Source organism: Varroa destructor, unplaced genomic scaffold (genome assembly GCF_002443255.2).
Source record: "Varroa destructor unplaced genomic scaffold, Vdes_3.0 BEIS01000004.1, whole genome shotgun sequence".
In the NCBI taxonomy this organism is placed as follows: domain Eukaryota; kingdom Metazoa; phylum Arthropoda; class Arachnida; order Mesostigmata; family Varroidae; genus Varroa; species Varroa destructor.
In genome coordinates, this window is record NW_019211457.1 from 43,435,300 (window position 1) to 43,454,923 (window position 19,624).

At 42.1% G+C, this 19,624-nt stretch overlaps 1 protein-coding gene and 1 long non-coding RNA gene across 7 annotated transcripts in view; one reads left to right on the top strand and one right to left on the bottom strand.

Annotated features, from left to right (window-relative positions):
- mAChR-A (muscarinic Acetylcholine Receptor, A-type) overlaps positions 1-19,624 on the bottom strand; it is a 272,404-nt gene that overhangs the window by 95,688 nt on the left and 157,092 nt on the right. The gene's annotated exons all lie outside the window — the stretch shown is intronic.
- Positions 10,837-15,915, top strand: LOC147756247 (uncharacterized). Its single transcript, XR_015326132.1, has 2 exons — positions 10,837-11,590; positions 13,391-15,915. It is a non-coding gene; the product is annotated as an uncharacterized LOC147756247 (long non-coding RNA).

Sequence of the window (19,624 nt, forward strand, 5' to 3'; positions counted from 1 at the left end):
TGAATAGATAGAAAACGCAGAAATATGGAGCTATCTGCATATTAAGAATAGACATTAATAATTTCACATAGAATAAACAACAATTACCTAGAACGGAATTTAGAATGTAGAATAGCAGCATTTTACCTAACTGCCATGCTGTTATGGTTCAATTCATGCCCAAATGGGCGCCATATGATTAAAGTGCGAGAATTAAAAAGAAGACGTAGAGATAGGCCTGCTTCTCTTTTGGCCCCATATTACAATCGTGACCCATACTTAACCTGAATACAGCCTTCTGCTAAAAAACAGGACTATAGTTGTAGACAATTACGTCAGTGGGTGGATGCAAACGAACTAACGATACATTACCCTAAAGCGAATGTACAGCTGAAAAAACCCTATAGTGTTTGTCAGGCGATCTGGGGCGGCGATTATCCAGTGCGGTTTCATGAGTGCTGCTGCATCGATAACAACTGAAGTGCAATTAGAGGTAATGATACACAAACTCTGCCAATCAATAATAAGCCGTACGGAACAGAAAAAAGAATAGACGGTTATGGAGGATACATTTGAGCCCGAGTTTAGGTTAGATTTGTGCTCAAAATGGCTATCATTAGTTGTTAGTAAGACTAGAATCGCTCTATGTGATTTACTAAAATGGGACAGTTCCAGCTGCATTGTGCGGACAGGACGGTCCAGCGGAAGAAACTTGATAAATAAAGCAAAGGTTGTTTTCTTTCTTTAAGATCATTAAAGGTGACTTGCAAATGCTTCAGTCCGAGGTTCTCTTACACCCACCATTATCCATCAGGCTTATTATATTAAAAAATGTCGAGCTAAAAGAGACGTACAGATGACCTTTTTATAATGAAATTCCTATTTGTTCTACTCCGACTAACTCCTGTTCCCACGACTTCATTTACATCTATAGATTGGTTAGCCAGTGGTCGACATCTTTGTAGAAAATGAGACTAGCTTATGCACTGTCATTATTAGTATGCTCGTACAATAGAACAAGCAGGCGAAAATTTTAGAGAAAAAACCAAAAAAATACTGTTTTGCTTAGATATTTAATTTCATCAGACTAATACCCTCAACGTTTAATATTATTAGGAAAACTTTGTTCAGTTACAGTTAACAACAAGTTATTCGTATAGCAACCATACACGCTTGCTGTCGAAGCCGTAGACATCCACGGACTTGGCAGGGTTGCTCGTAAAGGTAACATTTAGTTGTATCATTTCCTTTCAAATTCTCCATATAGTATTTTCTTTTAGAATATATGTCCAATAATTGCTTTTATTGGACTTTGCACGAGATGCACGACATGACTGGAGATAACACAGCTTGCAATTATCGTCTTATAAAGTGCTTGATAAAGCTGCCATGGTAAGTATCGACACACTTGATCAAGAGAAGCCCTTCAAGTAAATAACGTACGATCCAAGAAAAAAAAACTTCGATCTGAGCAAGTACTTAAACTAGAGAAGTATCTAGATGCCTTTTCCTTAGCTTGCCTGATCTCATTATTGAAGCATTGATTTATGCAGCATTTGATTTTATGCAGTTAATAATATTCTATTCAGCACACGGGTCGGGATCTTTTCTGTGTGTGATATAATTATTCATTACTTCCGTTAAGTAATTCAGCGTTATAAAGTGCCTAAACGCAGTGTCGCATTGTTATGCCACGTACAAATCGACTATTTCGGATAAAGCTTAACAATAAGCCACCACTCCTGTGCCGTCCTCCAGTAAATGCCGGAAGCAATAAATGGACGGTAGGCATATTGAAAAGACGATAGTTTATATGGCCGATGCTTCCGAGGATGCCTTGTCTCACAAGGGCCGTTCGCCCAGTAACGTCTAACAATTTGGCAGCTGTCGACGACGCCTTGCAGATTGGCCTAAGCGACATCGGCCAGCAGGAAGAGAAAGAGGTTACAATTCAAACCCACCGCCGAAAATCTGTAAGCGGCGTTGTCAAGTAGCACCGTTCTGCTCAGCGGTGAAACGAGGACACGGTAAGTGGGACGTTTTCCCTTTTTAAGATAGCAATGAAAGGATAGGTTCGTATTGCTGGCGCATCGTATTGGGCAAGCAAGCTAGAAAGGTAGGAAATTAGTGAAAGGAAGATCAATGCAATTATTCGTGAGGATTAGTACGTCTGCATATGGTTAAAATAAAAGAAACGGTAGGTAATGATAACAGAATTATTGTCAGCAGCAGGGCTGCGTTCATAAGAAGAGGCAAGGAACATAGACTCGATATGAAATATCTAACCACAGAAAGGACTGCATAACCCACGATTCTGCCTAAGCATAGAAGATACACGGCATCGTCTGAAGTCCTGAAGCAATCATGCTTTGCTATGGAACTTAAAGTATCGATATTTTTCTCGAAATTAGCTACATTCTTTTTTGGCGACGGGCAGCATTGATCACAATCATGGCTGACTAAATCTATTGAACGAGAGGCTACAATAAAGCTACAAAAAAATATTTTTACGAGATTTCGCACACATACACATGGAGGGTTTCTTAGTTTGGATTTATAATTTTTTACGATATATAGTTCACAAAAAAAAAACTAGAAAAGGTTTTGTAATTATCACCGGCGCTGTCTTTAATAGTTTGAATAGCCTCATTTGTCTGCCATTTTGAAGGCAGAAAAGTGCAGTTAAACATTATGTCTGCACTGTCTTGTATAATAAAAATAGTAAAAAGTTCAGCTTACCACAGGTCCGTGAAGTTATTAACTGAACAGGTTTTTTTTACAGGTAAACGTGACATGGTGTACCGAAGGGAGTTTATCTTATTCAAAACGTGTTTATCAAGATGCGCCCCCCAATGTGAATCGAACTGATCAAACAGCACCTGGTATCTCAATATGTATTATCGAAATGGTTTACCAGTGTATTCGTCCAAAAACAAAATAGGCTATACGTTATACCCATATCCGTTAGTTACTAACTCATATTCTCGATACGTCGTCTATGTCCCTACATGCTACATGTGCCCATACAATTAAGGTCATTAGACCGCTTTGTAGACACAGAAACCCTCGCAAGTCAACGCGTTCACGCCTCAGAGAACAAAGCTCAAGGATGGTGAAAATGACGCTCTGGCTAGACGGAGGGCGAGAACAGTGTCAAGTGAGCGTTCTTTCCTAAGTGAATAAGGCCGCCCTTACACTAGACTGAGTCTACCGACTGACTTCGAAGTGACTACCTGTCGAGCTTCGAGGCGACAGAAGAATCGCATCTCTTACACATGGCATTTGGATTTACAGACTGACCCATCCCTGACCAGGCACTTCACTGCTGTTCCTGTTTCCCACGGACATCACTGAGTAAACGAAGTTGGGCTTTTAGAGGCGACTGCCAAAATGTCATGAAATGGGATGACAACAATTTGATAGCTACGGCGGCCCAACGACTCGGAGTTTGAGCCAGCAAAGGACCTTTAAATATGCACCTGTTCCCGGCCTAACAGGTATTGGCCTACAGATAACAAAGGGAGCTGCAAGATATCTTCAAGAATCGAAGCTTATACTTAAGCACCATGAAAATACCTGATTTATTTCCGCGACAGCTTTTGCCGTATTTCCTAGCCATGACGCACTCGGTTCTATTAGATGGCACAAAGGCAAGGCAGGGATGATTAAACCGATTGCTCTTTGCTAGTTTGAGCGTGCAAAAAGCAAACCTCGAAAGATCGAGCAGAAAAAATCGAAAATTGTCGCGTTGTGCTATATAACTGCAATATGATGCGATGGCTTTTGAAATATATGGCGCGCTCTTCTGGTTCTTGATAGACATGTAAATGAATAGACATTTAGATAGCTTTCAGGAGACATCGCATGGTGTGGGTTACTAAGAAAGGTAATTGGATGGTAACAGGATGCCAACTTGACACATAAAATAAACTGTGAGCGACTTTTACTTGGCTGAAGATTGAGACTCTGTCATGAAACATGAAAATATTGGACAATGTATTTTGATAAGAAAACACTGAAAAAATCATATAGGCGTAGAAAGATGGCAAGAGTTTCGCGTATAATTCCTTTAAACATGATGTAACGACACCAACCGAAAAACCGTCAAAGGGCGTTAACCCGTCCATGAACGGAGCAACTAACATAGTCTGGCCATCCAAGTAAATATTAGTAAATTTTAAGTGTCCTTCTTATTGAATTAGCCTTACGAGATTTTAGGAAAACGTCGAATGCAAATTGTACAAAAGAAGGCGATTACATATTTGGCCACATTCGGGGCCTTCTCTACAAAGTTGAAAGTTGAGCAGTAAAATTCGTAGTCCCAAAAGAACGATCTTCTAGAATCTAAATACGCAGTGAATCACTTATCTTTTCCTAAAATCGTAGCACTAATACTCCTTTATACTCTTAAGTAGCTGAAAAGTCAATCAGCAACCTGACAGAAACCCTGTTCTTTCTATTTACTACAGGTACTACGCATTGAAATATATAAACATTGGATACATCATCGACTGCACTTTGCTTCCATATAGGCATTTTGATGGCTTTTCTGTGCTGTGCATCGCCCAGTGACGGTACATATCTTCCATAGAAATGTGTTAAAAAAAAACCCGTCCAAACGAAAGAAGTTTGGCGAGAAAAGCTGCTTGTATGATGCAAGCCGAGTACAGAGCATAGATACGTTTGTTACATACATCTGTGCAGTCGTGTGTAGTTCTCAACTGGGCGACGTTCTCTACCTATCTGACTCACGCGCCCACACACAAAGAGACATATCCAGTGCGTATCCTTAGCATGCATGCTTATTTCTTGACATCATTCGGCCGTCTGTCCTTATTCTCCAATCCAACCATTTGCGATACGCACTGGCCAACTACCGCTTTCGATAACTAGGTACTCTTACTCAAAGCGAAGACTTCTCCTCTTAGGCTTTTCCTGTTTTCATTGAATATCCTATTAGCCTTAGTTTTGCTGCACCTCAGCCGGGTTGGATGGATGAGGGGGTTCATGGATGCATTAAAGTACTTGTCTACACACCAGTTTAAATTCAACTGCGAAGTCTAAAACGCCGGTTAGGCTACGTTTTTTCAAAGAAGCCAGACAAAAAAATCAAAGCCAAAAAGGTGCAAGCAGTGTCGTGTCTCTGCGTGTTCGGCTGTTCTCGATGATTCTTTTCAGTATCTCGGATTTTATTTGGTTTTCCACTACTTCCGCGTTATTGTGTCTACCCCAGTGTGAAACTCAAACGATAAGACAGTAAAGGTATCAAAAATAACAATAATGCTAAAATACAGAGAATAGGTTAACTTGCATTTTTCAACAAATAGAGCACAAGGCGCAAACTGGCTAGTATTAAACGGGCGCCATGTTTTGGCATCCGATCTTTACTTACAAATCCCAGTCCTATGGTTCGGAAGCATTAGCCAGCAAAGGCTAACCCTAGACAGCATGCGTGATAGGTTACGCCTACGTTAGAGAGCGCGTGACGTAGCGTAAGTAAACTTAGCGGCGATACCGGCAACTAGCTCATTATTACCACTACTTCTAGATCTTTTCTGGTCCTAGCCTTTCTTCCTTCTCTCATGTAAGGGACTTCCTCGCTTCGAGAGTTGACAAGTCCTGTTTTTTGTGCCTGATAGAAATTGTTTTACATCCTTATCCCAGCGAACCTCCTGTCGGCAGTATATCGTTCATGCAAGAAATGAAATACTCTACAGTCAAGCAGGGAAAGTTAAACGTCCTTTTCGCGCGTTTTTTTTTTTTTGTTTTCGATATTGCTAGAAAAAGCTACTGGAGATTTTTACACAAACTCTACGAAATCTTAAACTTTATATATATAGCTCTCATTTATATAGTTTAAACTCGTTTATAAACGCTACACAAGCTTTCTACACCAGAGCTAGACTTTTGCACATAGGGTACTTAAATTCAATGTAATTAGCTTTATAAAATGCGGGTCTGTTTGATCTTACCGAGTTTATAAACATAACTTCAGGCAAGATAGAGTACACGCTATTTAACCCAACCGATAGAGCCATCTTATCTACAGCCTCTCTTGTTTGCTTAAAAAAATTAGATTATGAACAACTGATGCTCGTAACGTTTGCTCACGGTCATGGGCTGATTAGTTATAAGTTTTACATTAGATCTACTCATGTAGACTATCTTATACTTTCATAGTGTTCCTATTTTGAGAGGGTCACGATTGACAAACTCCCAACTGTAAAGTGAACTCAAAAATGACGCTTGCGTTTTTAGGTCCACTTGCGTCTTTTCTGGTCTGGAACAAAAATAGTGAAACACTTTCAAGTTAAATACTGAAGTTCAACCGAATCGGAAATGAACAGCTTTTACAGCTGCTGTCTCTTCTTGAACGCAGCAAATGAGCTTGTTATACTGTTAGGAATAGTCGTCAGTGGGAAGCCGCTACCAAAATGCAATTAACCCAAGGAAATACTTCATCTTCCTTGGCAAATACGTTCACTGGAAGGTGCCGTACAAGTGCAGAGTTATATTGATTCTGAAACACTACACACCCAAGGGGAAATACACACAGACATATATATAAATGGGTAACTTATATCGCTAACGAAACAATGGCCTCACTGTACAAATACACTGCGTTCTGTTATGGCATAGGCCCTACCATCAGCTGTATCAGGTTCCGTTTTAGGCCACATTGGGATGTTCAGGGCCAACATTACCCGCTACAGTAGCAGCCGTAGAAAATGCCAAAAAAAAAGAGAACCTCTTTTTTCTCACCAGAGCACGACACCCGAGTCGTCCATTGATGCAGTACTTTCAAAGCAGCCATGCGAAAAAACTATCGCTAAGGAACTTTATCGGGAACACAAGGGCCTATTCCTACAGCTGCCGCTGTAACAGCTTCCATTGCGAAGCGCTAACGAAACAGATGCAACTGTTTGCAAATGAGCCATTTGAAATGGCGCAAAGGGATCAGTAATGTTCGACGTTGTCTTCTTGGGACTGTAAATTTCTTTGCCAGTGTAGTAACTCTTATTTTTTTCAAAACGAAAACAAAGCCCGCCTTCCTGGATGCACCGAAGAGTTGGCTTAGCCCAAAATGCACGTGATAAGCAGCAAAAAAGAAAGCCTTCTGCACTACCCGCTTTTACATTATTATTATACATTGTTATTATTATATAATGTATAAGACAGATATCGATCGGCTAGTGTAAAAAGCGAGAGTTAACGTATAGTTTCAAAAAATCAAATTGTGCTTATGCGTATTGTGCGGTGATGGAGCATAGCTGGAAAGTATTGTGTCTGACGATAACGTGACATACGATTAGAAAGGCTTGTACGTGGTTTACGTGTAGACGATATAACGTAGGTTCGAGACGTTACGGCTGGCCAGTGAACGTTCAAAGCTAGCATAGGGTTTTAAAAGTGTTAAATATACATCGCATTTTTATTATTTGCTCGGTCCGATGGCTAAATAAATGGACCCAATATCTAATAGAATCTGCAAGTTCTGTTGCGGACATCCAGATATTAATATCCGATCACCTGGCAGGGGCAGACAGCGCCTCAGCTGCTCATCTATGTGGCATCTTATGCACTTTCCAAGAAAGTGGCAGATGGTCGATTTATCTCGCGTCGATAGCTTTTTTACGATTACCTTCCTAGCACCTGCGGCCACGATGACATCACTCGCGATAACCCCTTGCTTGAGTGCCTGATAATTTTTTACCTTGATATGGAGTAATTAACTATAATGTAAAAGGCTGTCGTACTTGGCATCAAAAGAGATGGTGTTTTCAAAATTAAGAACTAGGCTGCAAGTTCTCGGTCCTTGCTACAGATCACGAGAGATATTTATGTCATTAGATCGACAATCGCCTCGTCCTGATAAGATCATAAGAAAAGCCATTTCACTGTCGAAGGCCGTGTTTAGCATATAACGATTAGGGTTGGTGATCAATCGAAATTCAGCTAGCAAATTGTACGTATATTTTATTGTGACATATGCTTAATCATTGTAGTCTTTGCTTGGGTCCTTAGGTGCCATTTGCTCATTAACCTAATTCTATCTACAACATTGGAGGGCCTTACAAACTCCTTCGATCAGACATGGTTGGTTTTTAAAGTGACGGTAGATTGTTTCTAGTGGGCCACATCAATTACTACAATATAGTATTTAATCAGATGTAATTGGCGGAACCCACTCGTTATACTCTGCAATATCAAAAACTAGTATTTCTCGCTCATTTTTGGGTGTTTAACTCTGTGGCCCAGTCGGTTGCAATCGTACGTTCAGTGGATTATGATAATTTTATTTGCTGACAATTATGAGCTAATGCCGTGCATTCCGCCATATTTTTTCCTGTACTTTCCGGGTTTTTTGGCCCAGGTTTTTGTCGGACGTCGATGACGAGTCCATCTGAATGCCCACACTGCGTAGAAAAGCGCAGATTTTCTTGTTGGCGTCGATTCTGGTCCTGAAGTAGATTCTCGTCGTACGCATATGTTGCAGAAGAAATAAAAATGCTCCGAAAAGATAAAATCGGATGGGGAGCACATTTGAAACGCGCGTGACATTAACTAAGCCGAATAATCTATTATCTGAAATTGGGCATCTTTTCTTTTATAAATCGTTCTTCTATAAATATATCGTGCACAGAAGGACCACAGCTCTCTGTCTTATCCACTAGTATCTTCTATCTTTGCGAGTTGGAACTCCACAGCGAACGGAGCCGTTTCGAATGAAAAAATTAAAACTTATCCAAAGCAATGCCCAGTGTTCATACAACCTCAATCGGAAAGGGTTCAAGGAAAAATAGCTCACACCAAACAGCCCCCGGACTTTCCAGCGGTCTCGGTGTCTATCTTTATGTCATTTCAACAATAGCTCTCTTGTTGGCTTTATTAGTCCTTTTATGAACCAATATTAGCCTTTAGTCGGCCCTGCTACCACCAAAGTCGCCTCATTATGTCACACACCAGCCCATAGACTGCACACCGCACAACACCAACAATAATAATAACATCACTGACAAGCGTGACACATCTAATGGCAGGTATCTTAAATGACGCGGCTAGTATATTGTGATAGCGTTTCTTGTTTTCCATCCCGATTCGATCCCGTCAACACGTATATATATATATATATATACAGCGAGTTGTCTGAAAAACTTGGACAATGGCTTGCCGGTTTCCTTTAGGCAAAGCCTCGGACTGACTGTTTCCTGGCTATTTCCTCTGTTTTTCCTAAGCTTCTAGAATTTCCTTCCGGTGTTGGGGCTCTGCGTCACTTTCCAATGGTTGTGCCCTACCACCAGTCAACGTCATATAACGCATCTTATTGATACGGTTCACTTACTGCGTTTTCGCCGATAGATTAGGTACTGAGCAAAATTGTGCCGGCGAGCAATGTGTACAGCCTTGTTTCCGCCCCGATGATGCTGTTGCCCCCGCCGCTGCCACGTCAATCTCGTCCAGCCACCACTCACTGAGGAACCTCCCTAAGCGTTCTAGCGGCATATATTTCTTCGCTACTAGAAAATGTACTATATCATTTTTCGGCCATTATTTCCATCCTGAACGACCATGCTGTGGTAGCTTTGACTAAATCAGCGCTCACCGCTAAATGAGTTTTGAGATATTACGCTTCTATTGACATAGGCACATAGCAACGGAGATATAAGATCTACAGTTCGTTTATATTGATCTCAGTAATATTAATTAAAGTGGTTACAGCTTGGAGTGATTGCTTAGGCCATAAGCAAGAGGTTTTCTTCGAATGCTCTTTCGAAGGATATTTTCGAGACGGATTTATAAGAAAATAGATTTTAGAATTATATGTATATATATATATATATATATAGATATATTGAAGCACAACAGACCAACAAAGGACGTGCAATGAACGCAACAACTGTGGGATATTACACACCGAACTAGAACCGGTTAAGTCCTTTATAGAATATCGAAAGCTCACAGCAAGCCGTATTCCGAAAGCGATCAGTTAAAAACAACCCCATACTTTTTTGGTTTGTAACGCTACATAGCTCTATGTTCCTGTAATTATTCGTATGGAGACACGTACTCATTACTGATAAAAATAAACACCTCTTAGGTTCACCCCCTTCTTAGCTTCGTGCTCTAGGGTAGTTTTTGCACTACTTGTAGATCGTGAAGCTTATTGTATAACTTATTTAAAAAATCACTTAGAATAGTTGATGAAGAAACGATGGTAAAAAGTTAATTGTTAAGCACAGTATATACGGCGCAGATCGGGCAGGTTAAAGCACTAAATATAGTTTTTGGGGGGCCCGCAAATCGATCGGGTACAGATTTATTTATGCGAACATAATTTAGCCCTTTGCCATATATTTTCCATTTAGTTGTGAGCGGTGCTTACACTGAAATCCGATGGCAGCTTTATCAAGTAATGGGAAAAGATTCATAGTGTTTCAAGCAATATACGGTGAATACGAAACAACACAACCAGTATTTCAAGTTTTCAATAGATCACCGCTAAATGAATCGGATACCATGCACCATGTAAACGTAAATCCCACGCGTCAGTTTGCTGGAAAAGGTATGTCGTTTGTTTTGGCGGACATCATACAAGTATGCCTAGGAAAAGATTTGGACCCTTAAACTGATCTGTTATACGTTGGTGTTCGAGAAAAAATATTAAAAAGCCACGATTAAAACGTGAGTCAAAAATACTCCACTTTTTTATAATTCGAATAAGATAAATACTTGTACTAATTGTGGACTTATTTTTTTCACGTGTCTCTTCGCTTTGTACATGCTTAAAAATCTCGTTTTTGTTAGCTGTCGTACATTACGTGGCTAACGTTGCAATCTGTTTATACCTATATTACGAAATTTCTTTACTTATATAATTTTAGTACAAAGCGCTACACGTCCGAAATAGATTAGCTTTAAGAGACCTTCTACACTAGTCATTTCCTAAATCCAATCATTGCTCCATACTCTTTTCCTTTTCTTGTGCGCATTTACTGGTTTTGTGCTCCACTGTGGCAACATGAAATCCTGTAGAGCTTCGCAAGGTTCACCGCCATCTTGGTCTAATACCTTTAGCGTCACAAGTGATCGAGCGACAATTACTTTACTACCCACTCTCTTATCCATTGCATTCATTCAGCGCGTAAGGCCATGACGCCACTAGCGCATTGCTTTAAGCCTATGGGTCTCTCGTATTCTTTCCACCCATCTTTCCACCCTCTCTCCACTTTTACACATGCACTATCTCTCGGTTACGCGCCGCTTTTTCATTTCACCCCTCGCCTCGAACGCTCTGTCTAGCAAGTGGCCAAGCTACTAATGACTGACACTACTACGCGCTAAGCTAAACCAATCCTTTTTGGTTAAGTCCCACCAGGTGGCTTATGCTCGTTGCCGTTGCCCCTTCTTCGACTAAAACCCCTCTTCACGCCACCGTCACTTTTATTTCTGTACCTCGTGTTTAGTCTAGGTCGGTGTGTCATCCGCTTCATATTACCGCGGCCGTTTTTTCCTGCTGTGCAGTTCAATCTTATCCCGTTCTTAGCCCCGGGGCTTTTCCCCATGTCACCGGATTGCCAAGAGGCCAACCCACCATCTAGGGACTCACGCAGTGAGTGTTCTTGATTCTTGGCTCGCTCATATTTCATCCATGGTTGCTATTAACGTTGCTATTGCTGCCGTTATTGTCAGCAACGGTTTCGGTAACAACAGCGGCGTATTTTTAGCCGCAGAGCTTAGTCCTTTTTAGTGTCTCCCCTCTGTGGCAGCAAACGCCCGTAGTAACAACGGCAGTAACACAGCCATCTCCAAGTAACTCTCTACTTCGCTACTGCGCTCCGAAGAAGCCTTGGAGGGCACCCTCCACCGGGAACGCAGGCTACCCGTTTCGAGTGGTGTCTGCGTTCCACGATGAATCTAGTGGAGCACCGCAAGCACTGGTGTTTCTGCCGCAACGCAGCTGACTTGGCTCCACAACCAGAGGCTGAAGCCGCTTCCAAGTTACAGTTTTATATCACCGAGAAGCTCTTAAGCTTACAGGGCGAAAGCAAAGGAACGCAGAACGAAGGACCCATCATGGCGAAGAGATAAGACGGCTACAGCCTAACACCTTGTATGTAGAAGTCTAAACAGCAGCAGCATAGGTCATGTCGCGAGCAAAGGAGTCTGGGCTAAAAAAGCCGATACAAAGCAAAAAATCCCATCACAGTATGCTAGTCAAGGCGGGCAGGTACGAAACAACCATGTACGGTAACCTGGAAAATGTAAAAGTAATACAAAGGAAACGAGAATCATTTGTGTCGTTTAGTGTCTGCGCGTGAAGGGCACTGAACGTGTGTGTACGCTAAGAAAGAAGCAAAAGAAAAGGTAGCAAATACCACTATTTTCCGTTCAGGAAGTAAGATAAGCAGCGTAGCAGTCAAAGAGGCCGTATCCGTTTGGCTTAGTCACCACCGCTAGCCATCATAACGCCAAGGAACGGCGACAACATGCACTCCCACGCAATAACCCTCAGTGCCTCTATCCATAATATCTGATGATAGCGGTAAGAACATGCTTGCCGTTGCATTCTATCCGCGTTCGTGTTCCTTTAAGCAGCGAAGCAGATTTTATCAACCACACACGGTATAAAAACACACAGTGAAATGCGTGTAACTTTTCAGTTATAATTGTATAATTGTAGAAAGACGCATCAAGTTTAAATGGGGCTGGGAATAGGCAAGTCGAGAGAGACCCAGGTGCTACGCTTCCATACAGTGGCAATGTATGTTGAGTCCACCCCAACTGTCCTGAACGGGTATCGCGTTAGCCGCAGATAGCTGCGTAGACGGATGCAAACCAGTCGGATAACGACTACTGCGTAAACGTAGCACTTTACTGGCAGTATGATGCACAGTTATAGTGGCCTAGTAATAACCGAAGATAGGGCCTCAGATGGTAGTGAAGTATATATAGGCATATGGGGATAACGTGTCGTAACTTTTAAATCATCGCTGCTACGTTGTACGCCTTCTCGCCCGTCCGATCGTTGTCGTATCACTTCAGATAAAGGAACACAAATCTTTAACGTGAAATATTTGTATACGTTGCTAACGGCGCGAACTTTGCCGATCCAGTGTATCTAATTCATAACTGTGTATTCAGCTATATTACGAAGAGACGATATATATTAGCGCATACATGTCACTTGTACATTTGTAGACTCAAGAGATAGTTCAAAATGATAAGTCGAAGTTTCGACGTACAGTTACGTCGGAAGCATAAGCGGTTTAGTCAGTGGCTGTGCCGTATTTTCCATCAACATACGAGCGTACTGGCTTCTTGACTCGTGCTCTCTTTTTGTATATCGTCTTTTTGAGAAAGTCAAAATCTTGAACCTGCTACATCTAAATGCTCTCTGATTTCTTTTCAGCCACCGTCCACCACGTTGTTAGTCTTCTCTGTAGGGCACGGCTCTGTTAAGGCTACCCCGCACGTTCGGAGACTAGAAAACGTAATGCACGAAACGGCCAAGCCAACCTTCAGCAGGAACGATCTTGAGCCTTCCACGATTTCATCGTTTTCAGTGACATGCTCCTTTGCAGTACCTTCTTGAGTGTCAGCATCAATAAAGGCAGGAGCAATACAGAGACACGTTAACTGGTTGACTGTAGGACGCCATTGGTATAAATTTTGAATCGGCCAACCCCCATTGCAAGAGGTGAGATAATACTGTAGGCGTAAGAAGCAACATGGCTGACCAAGCCGCAGGTTCCTTTTGCGACCGCCTAGCCAGAACAGAGAACAAATGGCTCGGCGCTGGAGCACACAGACTAAGAGAGATTATAGCAAAAGCCGACCATCTCGCCCTGTTCGCCCTAGGCATCGCCTCTCGTCTTGCGCCCTTCTTTCCTCTAAACTCTACTACACATGCTCCATTTGTCATCGTCATTTTTTCTGCAGTCGCAAAATTCTGCGATATTTCAATGTCGGCCAAAGTAGCAAAAGCACCTTAGATCCGCGGAAAGAGTCTTTCGAAGAAGATTCTTACAATCCGGCAAAATAGGCAGGCAAAAAAGATGGACTGGTTGTTTATTATGGTCAGTAGTACAGCTGGGACCTCTCTGTCTCAGACGGCCTACTATTTCAGTGTTAATCCAGCTTAAACTCGCACCCGGCCGGACCCAAAGGAACTAATTAATGAAATGCACTGAAAGTCGACTCCGGCTAGTTTAGTTAGCCGATATATGGCGAATTGAGTATTATAGAAGGGCTGGTATTGCTCGATGTGGTATGCGCGTAATAAGGAACTGTGTGTGTATGCCTGTTGGAAAAGCGTAGGTGTGGTTCGAATATTTCCTTATTTGAGCCTATAACGATGTCGTGGCTACGTTTGCCGCGGATCCTCTGTCTTTTTCACTTTCTACCGAAGCAACGTTGCCTAAGTTAACTTTCCGACTGATCTAGGATCCAAGATTTGGATCCGGAGATTAGGGAACGAGTTACAGTCTGGGTTCGTCCTTTTAGCACATCTGCTAAGCGGCTTCCGTTTATGCGACCGCCTGCCTGCCCGCCCGCCCGCCCCTGAATGCCCCCTCGACACACTCGTGAGCGTATGGCGGAAAAGCGGCTTCTTTTGCCAACGGTGGCATATGACGCCAATTTGGTGGCCGTTAGATCTCTGCTTGTTGGATCTTTCCACACAGACAGGCGAACTCATATAAGAAGTAAGGAGATAAGACACAAAAAAGTCGCTGCTTCCGTTTCTTTTGTCGAAGGCTAAGCGTTTCTCTTTTATTTCTCTCTGTTTCTTTCTGCTCTGACTACATATACACGTGTGCTACATAAGTACAGTGGCAAGAGATTCATTTTGGGTTTTAATTTTTAGTCGGCCTTAGCCAAGGACAACTCCTAGAGGCTCAAACGCCTTACACCTACTGTAAGGAACACACGGGCATATATATCAAAGGTTCGCAGCTCCTTCATACACATAACCTAGCCTCGATGATAGAATACTGATTCTACAGTTTCTTTAACAACTTCACGTCATGTCAACACCTATTTATTATTTTTCCCAAAAATATTTTGCGTAGAAAGCCTCGAATGTCCGTGAAGAATCAGGACGCTGAGGTATTTCAACGAAAAACATAGTATACAATACGCATATATAATAATAATAATAATAGGTGTAATTATTGGTTAAGAAGTAAATAATAAAAAAAAATGACAAACTGCGTGTATGTGTCTCCAATATAGGGGCAGCAAAATGTTGGCTGCTCATACGTTCGCTTCATTTGCGTGCGACCAGGCATGCCAAACACGTTGCCGTGCTAAAAGGGAATCGTGATGTACGGTGAAGAAGGATAGCCTTCTGAGAAGCGGGCTATAAAACCCTTGTTTTTGATGTTCATAGCTTAGGCGACGTTGAATAGATACACGTATATAGATATAGGTTATTCTTCAGCAGCCACGTAATATTTCTAGCCGGGCGCTGAAAAACACTAGAGAGGTGCTATAATTGTATAGTCAGGTTTTGAAGGGCTTCATTTCATAACGTTAGCTATTAAATCGACGGTACAATGAGCAACTCGTGAAGTACCTATTACTCAGCGAAAATAATCTAGATGAATCAAATATCTACCTGAAGACTTGTTTATAAGTACATAGCCATATAATTCAAATAATAAAATAAACGCAAATTGCGGCTTCTTCTTGCCAACAGACTTTTTTGGCACGAAATCCAATATGTTAGAAATAACGTTTCTTAAAATAGAGTCGGCCACCTTCTGAATGTCGTTTGATTTTCAACATTTTCGAAACGTACTTGAATATCAATTTAATTAAAAAAAAAGTTCGTTTCGATTTGGAAAGTTTACGCAGTAACAACTTACAAAGAAACCTAAATTAATTCTGTATTCTGCGTAGAAAAATAAATACAACTGAGTATAAGGAATGCTATGAGGGTTTTTTCAATGCTTTTCACGCGCCCCGATGTCGTACTCATAAGATATCACTAGGAAGTTCATAGAACGCTCGCCCCTATAGATCTGCTGGTGTGCAGACGTTGATCCATAAATTATTTTTTGATAGCAAGTGTTTTTAGGTGGGGTCCAGATGGACACATCTTCCACTAATGACCCACATTTTTTCCCGCTAAACTAATAGGTATTCGTGAGCAAAACGCCGCTATCAGAACCACAATGAGCAAACAGTTATTCTAGAACACACAGTTTAGTAGCTAGAAACGCAGCGGAAATGGGCCATCATTAATCGAATGTAAAAGAGAACAACCTGAAATCCACGGATTACCCCTGAAGATTACTTGTATAACCTGGGTCGAAAAGCGTCCTGTTATCGATATGATATGGCCCTGCTTACGAGTAATTGACATTTTATACTTTATTTTCATTTGTACTACTCACAGTGAGCTGAATAACAGGCCGAGATTTTTGTGGTGAAATTAGGGTAATAAGTCTTCCTCGCGAAGCAATCTTCCCACTGTATATCGACTATGGATGAAACTCAACCAACGTTTTAGACCGCCCGCTTAGAACATGCTTGAAGTGGTCCCGCCAATTTTTAAAAAGTTCTAGGATTCATTTTAGCAATGACAATGCACCCTGACAAAACCATCAATGATGCCAACAATATATAATTAGAAAAGATTCGTCTTTTCTAAGCTGTATAAACTGTCTAATATGCTGCGGCTAAACGTGCCCTGCGAATTTAACCGAGCTTGGTCAAAAACGTCAATCGGTCATCTTTTATTCATTTCTAAGCTATAACCTGTGACCTGAATGAACGCTGTTTTAGACGTGTTCTCCTCCAAGTGTATAAAGCCTATTGCGAATTCAAAGGCTGCATGAACGGCCCCCTCTTACATGTCCACGATACTTACTATATATATATGGCTGTACTAGTGTGCGTCTGTTACTAGACCACTGTCGAGCGGGCAATCCTATATCATTCTCGATTCGGCCGCAGTTTCGCTCCCTTCTCAAATTTGTAGCGTCAAGCAACAGCTCGCGCGCAGGAGACAGCCCCACCACTTTGTAAGACCCGTTTGCTGCTGCTTTTTCTTGCAAATAGCAATTTTCCCTTCTGCTGTCGCGGACTAGCAGATGTCCTGACAGTTGCCAGCTTTTGCTAGTTTGCCCCGAATTTGAATGCTTCGAGATCAGCTAACTATTTGTTTACATAGTGCTGCCGGCAGACCTCGTCTGTTTGCGTTGTTACTGATACTAACTTTAACATGTCGAGCGGACAGATTGGTTCTGCTTTCGCAGCATTTCCAGCTAGTAGCTTCTGATCAAGGCCTGCACAAGCAACGGTAGGTAGCAGCAGCAACCTCCTGGAGATGGTCGCATTAGTTGTGACGGTTATCGTGTGTGGCAGAGGCACAAAAAGCGGCGTCGACCACGTATCGCAGGCCTGGCAGGCTCTGTGGAAAAGCGAACAAATGAGATGGTTACTTGGGAACGGCTAAAGGATATAAAAGTAGCTTCTGTGCAAGATTTATTAATCTTTACAGTCCTGTCCTTGCTTTTCTCCGCTTTTGGAATTCCTTGCTAAATCCTGATACCTCTGCTACCCTTGCTACCATCCGCTTTGTCCAGAGCTGGTTTACTTGACAACGTTCAGCGGATGGAGATGGTGGCCGCGGCGACCGACGAGAGTCAGCATCAAGTTCGAGGGGGGTTAGAGTTTAGCGCGCCAAATTTTCCTCTTTTCCTGGGCCAATGCGGTAGTCGTGTTCGAGTGGTAAGGAACAATGCTTGGTTTCGCGACTACAAGCTTTGTTGGACAGCCAAGAGTTAGCGAGATGTACGGATTATTTGCAATCAGACCAGGGATGACTGCAGGGCATAAAGCTGTTTCCCTGAAGACTACTCAGTCAGTGAAGAGAGCGACCGCCTACCACAAAGACAGAAGGTAAAGAAAGTCGACGCTTGGCTATACGAAAAGGGTTCAGGATAGTAGGGGGGTTACTGAAGTTCATAGAGAGGAGAGAACTCCCTCAAGAATAGCGTAAACTGGGAAAAGGGGTCGATGCTACCGGTAGCCGGCAACAAACGCACAAAGGAACGGTAGAAAGGAGTCATCAGTGGCGTTAAGGCAGCCGTGGAAATGATCACAGACATCATCGGCGCTGTTAGTGCAGTCGTTGCCTTCTCTTGTGGTCCAATATAAGGTATAGTCTAGGAGATTTTGGCCGACTAACCCACTGCTTTTGGCGATGGTTGACTGACTGACTGGTAGTGGCCAGTGGAAAGAACAAGAAGTACTATGTATTACCGAGTACTGCAAGAAAAAAGCCCTTGTGCTGGCCTTAGCCTTAGTTTTACCCCCAAAGTGGCTGGGCTAGTAGGTAGTGTCTAGCCACCACTGTAAAATTACCGAGGGGCACAAATGTCCTGCTGCTACGTTGGTTACCACTCGTTTCAAAGAAGGCTCAACTATTCCCCACTCCTCCTTAAAAGACATCTTCTGGCTTTTCTTTTCTAGGCAAAAAATGGCGACAATGCGTCCACAGCTCAACAAGAAGAGAGTAACAATCGCTTCCTTTTTTCGGTAATTTTAGTCACAGTCTAACAGGCAGAAGTATATAAGGCAACAAACACAAAATTATACGAGCCATAATCAAAAACGCACATATCGAAACAACTTTTCGATCTGACTGAGATATAAAAAGCTGTCAAACCGAATTGGACTTTGTTAAGAAGTTGCACCTGGACGCTACTAAATACAGGGATCGACTGGCTTTCGACGTTTGACATAAGTGATACTAAAATCTAGCAACTTCTAAATCACCAAGATGTTTTTATATACTTGAGTATAAACCCAGAGTTTCCTGAAACGCGTCATTCTTCGTTACATATATGTATTAGAACACGGAGAGAAGTGCACATATATGTAACAAAAGTGAACATAACTTTGTTCATTCACCTCTGCTCATAGTAGTAAAAAAAATTCACAAATGTAGGTCAACGAACGATAGAGGAATGGTTTTAAACCTTTACGTCATGTAGGCGTCTTGTTAAGTTTATAAACCTAATTTGAAAAAGTTGCCACATGTTCTAAGGATGACAACAAGGAAGGCAACAAGCGGCATAATACCTATCACAACTTCTTTGCATGTGAAATACACACATATATCGTCAGACTCGTAGAAACCTGGTTTCCTGCAGAGTTTTTTGTAGAATCCGTGCACGGCAAAACGCGTGACACCATGTCTAGCTGGCCGGTTCGTTCCATTCTACTCGTGGTTCCTCATCGCACGCAAAGCCAAAGAATCCCCATCAATCTCAACGAATTTTTGCTCTCAGATTCTAAAGCTTGTCTTGAAGGCTTCCCTTGCTGGGAATTTAAAGCGACGTTGTACGTCTGCTGACAGCGGTGGCAAGTCGGTCAAAAGATATGCGAGACGACTGTGTATAGACCCGGGCTTTTTTTTTTTTGGAAAAGAATGCTCTATTTCGACATAATTGCTTAAGGATCTCTACCGTAAGACACTGCTACTGTGAGGTCAAATAAGTTAGGAGCGATTGTCAGAGATAAATGACGAGGTGATCTGATCGCTCATGTGGCCAACGATGCTTTTCTGCATATGTTGGTGACGTGCGCAGTAAAACTTCTGCCGTTCGCGGGAAGGAGTAACCCCAAATAC